Below are 5,978 nucleotides of genomic sequence, written 5' to 3'. Positions count from 1 at the left end.
TTTGTTGAGAATATCGAAGGTGCCTTCTTGCCTGAGCAGGTGGTACGTGTCGTTGTTCGGTAGTTGTTCCCTGAGTTGGTGTGCTACATCGTCGAAGAGGGGACACTCATACACCACATGGTCTGGAGTGCCCAGCACTGCTCCACAGTCACACGCTGATGCTGCCCTTTTCCCAAACCGACAGAGATATGTCGGGTAGGGTCCGTGGCCTGTAAGAAAGTGCAGTAGCCCCTTTGATGGTTTGATATAAGTCAGTTCAAGGCGTTCCTTTATGCTTGGAAACAGCTCGTGTGTTCTTCGCCCAGTTTCCTCACTGTCCCAGAGTTCCTGCCACAATTCCATTCCCCTTCTTTTAATGCTTGGCTTATCCCCTACATATACCCCCATAATTTCTTCTATCTTCTCCCTTCTATTTTTCTTGACCCAGTACCAGGTAGCCTGTTCCCTAATTTTTATGTCTAAAGGACATAACCCCATCAGTACTGAGAGTGCCCCTCCTGGAGTTGTTCTATAGGCGCCTACTGACCGTAGGAGCATATTTCGCTGCACTCTTCTGACGGCCACGGCGGGCATGACCCTCGTGAGCCTGTGTGCCCAGACCGCTGATCCGTAGCCTACAATGGATGTGAGAATGCTGTTGTGATACAGTTTAATGAGATCAGGTGGGAGGTGAAATCTTTTGTGCCCTATTCCAATTAAGTTGTGTAATACTGTGAGCGAACGTTGTGTTACTGTATCTATATGTGATGCATAGTTCCACCTCTCGTCGATGATGACACCAAGGTACCGAGCTTCTCTACGCCTGAGGATTGGTAGGCCATTTATTCTGACGGTAGGGTTTCTTATAAGTTGACCCTTAAGCAGCAAGTAGGTAGACTTATTGGGTGCTATTGACATCTTAGTTTTATGACACCATGTTGTCAGTATTGTGATGGCTCTTTCTACCTTTGGCTCCAATTCTTCGCGACTATGGCCGCCAACCAGCAGAAGGAGGTCATCTGCGTAGGCTATGACCTCTAGTACATCTTCGCTTCTCTTGAGTTCTTCCAAAAGTGGTTCCATATTTATGTCCCAAAAGAGTGGCCCCAGGACAGAACCCTGAGGACACCCCTTGGTGATTTTCTTACTAACTTTTCCACTAGGGGCCGATAGCCAAACCTCCCTGTCTTCACAATAGCTCCTCAGACAGCCATATAGCGGCCCTGGGCACTCCTTTTCCCGCAAGCAGGAGAAGAGCGAAGGCCACCACAGGTTGTCAAAGGCGCCACTGATGTCCACCATGATGCCAACTATGTACTTGTGCGGGGCAGAGCCACAGACATCCGCGGCCAGGGCGATTGCGTCAGACGCGGATCGCCCCGTCCGAAAACCGAACTGTCTGTCACTCATCCCGCACAGGACCCGGTGTGCAGCCAACCTGTCTGCCAGCAACCTCTCAAAGAGCTTGCCCAGCAAGTCCAGTAGACATATAGGTCTATACGACTTTGCTTCCTTGGGATCTTTGTCTGGGCCTTTTCTGATTATGACAACATTTGCCTTTTTCCAAATTGAGGGGAATGTCTGAAGCCGTAGACATTCATTGTATAGCTGAGTGAGAGGTGCTACCAGCTGGGGGGCGAGGTATTGTATCACCTCCGCAATGATGCCATCTGGGCCGGGAGCCTTTCCCTTTTTGAGGTCTTTTATTTGAGAGCTTACCTCTTCTTCAGAGAAGGGGTAGACCACGCGGTTGTTTTCGTAGACCCGCTGGTTCTCTAGTCTTATTCTTCGCTGTTCTTCCGAGTCGTCTTCTTCTCTATCGTCAGGTAACAGGGCACGGAGTAGGGCCTCCGCAGTTTCCTGCCAGGTTCCCGTCATCCGGTCCCCATCCCTGACGGTAGACAACACCATAGGTGATTTTATTTTCTCTCTGACTATTTTGTAGGGAAGTCCCCAGGGGTCCGTAGCCAATTGGCTTTGCACATATTTCTCCCAGCTTCTCATCCTGACAGCCTTAAGTTCCTGTTGGAACTGTTCTTTGGCTTCTCTGTATATTTGCTGCCATCGCTGCTTTTCATGCCAGACGACACACCGCTGGTAATACCTCCTCGCCCTCCGTACTGCTTGGCGCATTTGCCCCAGTTCGGCTGACCATGGTGAAGGGGAAGCCGCGACGGCCCTCCTCCTGGTTGGTACAGCTGCCTTTACTGCCCTGATTATCGCATTTGTAAGATCTTTGGTGTACTCCTCTACGTCGACATCACCCTCCAGCAACGCAGGGATTTCGCACTCCCTCGCCAGACGGTCCCAGTCAGTTTTATTGTAATTGAACTGCGTTTCCCACCCCTTGTCCCAGTGGCACTCGCTGTCTCCTATGGTAAATGTTATCATGTTATGATCACTGGTAGTGATCTGATCCCAGACTGTCCAGTTGAATAATTTTGTTGCAAGATTTGGTGTGATCAAGGTCACATCAATGTTTGTGCCATGTCCCCCCCCTCCGGAGTAGGTGGGAGGGTTTCCTTGTTTGTTCGCGACTATGAGTTGTAATGCCATGATCGTATCGACAGCTTTTTCTCCTCTTTCATCCTGGGTGCCACTGAACCAAAGGGGGGATTTTGCATTGATATCCGCGGTCACGAGAATTTTCTTTCCCCGCAACGCCGTGGCTATTTGAACAAGCTTCTCCAAAAATTCTTCAATTTGTCTTCCGTACTGGAAGTACATATTGACTAGGTATAATAATCCAGTGGGTGAGTGAAGCTCCACGACGTTGCAGTGGTCATCCGAAAATTGTGCTAATGTGGTGGCTCTTAATGCTTTATTTGTTATCATAACCGCGGCTTTTGGTTCCTCTCCGCTATAGATTTGTTGCCAATTAACTGCAGTAAATGGGATCCGGCCAGCCAGGGAGTACGGCTCCTGTATGCAGAGTACGTCCAGACTCTTCTCCTCCACCACTTTTCGGAGTTCCTGCAGGACCAGTCTGCTATTATGAGTGTTTATCTGTCCCACTCTTAACTGGCTCACGTGGAAAGTATGTATGTATATGAGATTCTGGCCAGTTTTTGCGCCAGTCGTGAGCTATTCTGCCGTTTGTGATGACTGATTGGTTATATAACTCATTAAGATCGAATTTTTCATTTCGCCTTTCAAACACTTTTTTGACCAGGTCTCGCAGGGCTCCGAAATCTGTGGGGAGATTCATTGTCTTGAGCTGTATTCTGTCAACAGCCTCCATCACTGGAAAGGTAATGTCTCTACCGTATTGGTGGCCGACACGCACCACGTGCCTCAAGGCTGTTGTGAGGGTGGCCGGCTCTTCGAGCCTAGACAGCTGTAATGCATGCTCCAGGTTAGGGTAGATCCTAGCAGGATCTATGCCCGGCTCTCGTGTACTATGTGGACTTGTTGGTGTACCACTATTTATCGGTATATTAGTGCTGCTTATTGTGTTCACTTGCACTAACTCTTCCCGCATTGATAACCTCCCCACCACAGGATGCCCAAGTGGTCGTTCTTGATCTTTAGACGACCTTTGTCCCCGATTCGGAGGGGAGGGTGCATCATTCTCTTCGCAAGGATCAGTTTGAATACAGGCGTCTTTCATGATGATGAAGTGTTGTGGCCTAGTGATCTTTTTTATAAATTCTCTAAATTTATTGGCCCTTATTGCATCCCTCAACCTCTTGCTTGGAGACTTCCTTTTGGGCTTCTTATTCCCATTTGGGGACTCAGCCATAGTCAATTCGGGCTATAAGTCTCTGCTCGAGCATCCTGTAGGTAGGGCAGTTTCTGCCGGTGGTGTTACATGATTTTTTCCCTCTCTTTGTACAGGGGATACAAATCCCGGCTTTGTTACAATTTTTTCTTGTATGATCCTCGGCCCCACACCTGGAGCAGGCCGGCCTTCTTTCACAGTGTTTATGTATATGATCTAAATCGCCACAGTTGTGGCATCTGGGTACTACTAAGTAGTCCCGTACATTTATGGCATGAAAACCTAAATATATTCTTCCCATAGTGGTGATTTTGCGCCACATGTTCCCAGATACCTCGGCAACGTGATGTACAACATCCCGATCCCGAGGCCCTGTTTTGAAACGTAATTTGAAGTCTTGTCTGAATGTCTCCCATTGCATATCATCAAAATTCTGATTGTATAGTGTCTCATAAATGTCTGATTCTGTTAGAGCTACTGGCACATCGTAGAGGATTACCAGCGGGTTCCTCTTTTTTGGTGGTTCGCACTTGACTGCTGTGTTCAGTTTCGTGTTTTTTAAGATTTTATCTCTGTCCACTTCTGTTGCTACATCAACTACTACTACATTTTTTGTTGCCTTGACTTTATTAATTTTAATTTTATCTTTGGCTGGGTCTATTATTGTGGTAAATAACTCTTGCACCTTCTTTACTGTTTGTCCGGGCAGGGGTCTTAGGAAGACCGCCGTGTCCGGCCTTTTTGTTACCTTGGCTATTGTTTCTTTAGTGGTCTGAGTTTTTGTGGCTGCTTGTGCAGCCACTGCTGCCCATGTCTTGGTTGGTTGCTGTCTGAGTCTATAATTTTCTTTTTCTAACTCTTCGAGTCTCCCCTCAAGCTTTGCGTTAGCAATGGCCCAAGCGGCGAGCTCGTTTTTAATTGCCATGACGGCAGCCTGGCTTATTTTGCCATTTTTGACACTTGAGTCCAAAATTTGATTAATTTTTGTGTGTCTTTCTAATGTAGTTTGCACATTCTGTTCCCCTTCCTCCTGTGAGGCAGGAACAGTCGCTATCGACGCCCTCGAGATCGCACTAGATTCACCCGTCTCAGATTCAGCCATGTTTGACGAGTGAAGAAAAAAGGTGGGAGCCCGTCTCTTGCCCCGGACCGGCTCCTCTGGCATGGGGGGGGACTGTTGCAGCTCGCCCACCAACCTCGCCCCTAGGTCAAGGGCACTCCTGAGCTGCAGGGTTCAGCGCGCCGTTGCCAGCGCACTGGTCCCCGTCGAAGGCCTCGTCGTCGACGATTTCACTCGACGCTCCTCGGCAAGTGCACCCCGCACTCCGGAGAGGCGGATGCACCCCTCGCCCTTCGCCGCCTACTAGCCCGAGTTTCCACCTGAAGGCCAAGGACCCACTCCTACTCAGGTGGTGGGTCGGTCCCCCAGTCGTTCGGCGGTCTGGGCCCATCTAACCTAGCCCAGGCGATGTCACCACCTCCTGGGTTTGGCAGAACACGCCCCGGTTACCCAGGGGCGCGGCGAAGCACCCTTGCCGACTCGCGCCGCGATCCCACGCCGACAAACGAGGTCGCCGGCATGCAGAGCACCTGCTGGTCTGTGCCCTGCGAACAGAAAGGGACTGGTGTTCGGTCCCTTGACACAGCTCCCCCTGTGCCACGCACCCTTCGCTTTCGCATCGGGTTGGGTCGCAGCTCTCCCTTTTGACGCAAGGCAGAATGCCGAGCTTAACGTCTGGCACCACGGGAAGGCGGAAAGAGCCACTTGGGAAGGAGAGGCTGTAAGAGACGCTTCACTTCCCCGAGTGAGGACTGCCGCGGCACGCCCGACTGGAAAGCGATACGCCCCAGTGCGAGCCTCCGTGCCTTACGGCGCGCCGGCAACGGGCGGGCCCGCGCCGAAACGCGCCGTCAAGCGACTGACCTCACGCCAGACTCGGGACTCTGTTTTTTTTTTTTTTTTTTTTTTTTTTTTTTTAAAAAAAAAAAAAAAAAAAAAATCTTTATTCATAACATCATATTACATTATTCATATAACCCACTCCCTAACTACATTAGTGGGTCTTACAAATGATACAATTAATGCAGCTTTTTCTACACTACAGGTACTTCTATTGTTTTATTCTAGTCTGACCGCTATGGGATACTAAGCTTCTTAATTTAAGTCTACATTCTACCTGCAGCGTTACAGGTGTGCCAGTGCTACTATAAACCTACTGGTGTTGGCCACGGCCCACTGAGCTAATCCCAGCGGGCGTGCCCCTGGCACTGGGCTGGC

The sequence above is a fragment of the Schistocerca americana genome, unplaced genomic scaffold (genome assembly GCF_021461395.2).
Source record: "Schistocerca americana isolate TAMUIC-IGC-003095 unplaced genomic scaffold, iqSchAmer2.1 HiC_scaffold_179, whole genome shotgun sequence".
Taxonomy (NCBI): domain Eukaryota; kingdom Metazoa; phylum Arthropoda; class Insecta; order Orthoptera; family Acrididae; genus Schistocerca; species Schistocerca americana.
This window is presented reverse-complemented; position numbering follows the sequence as displayed.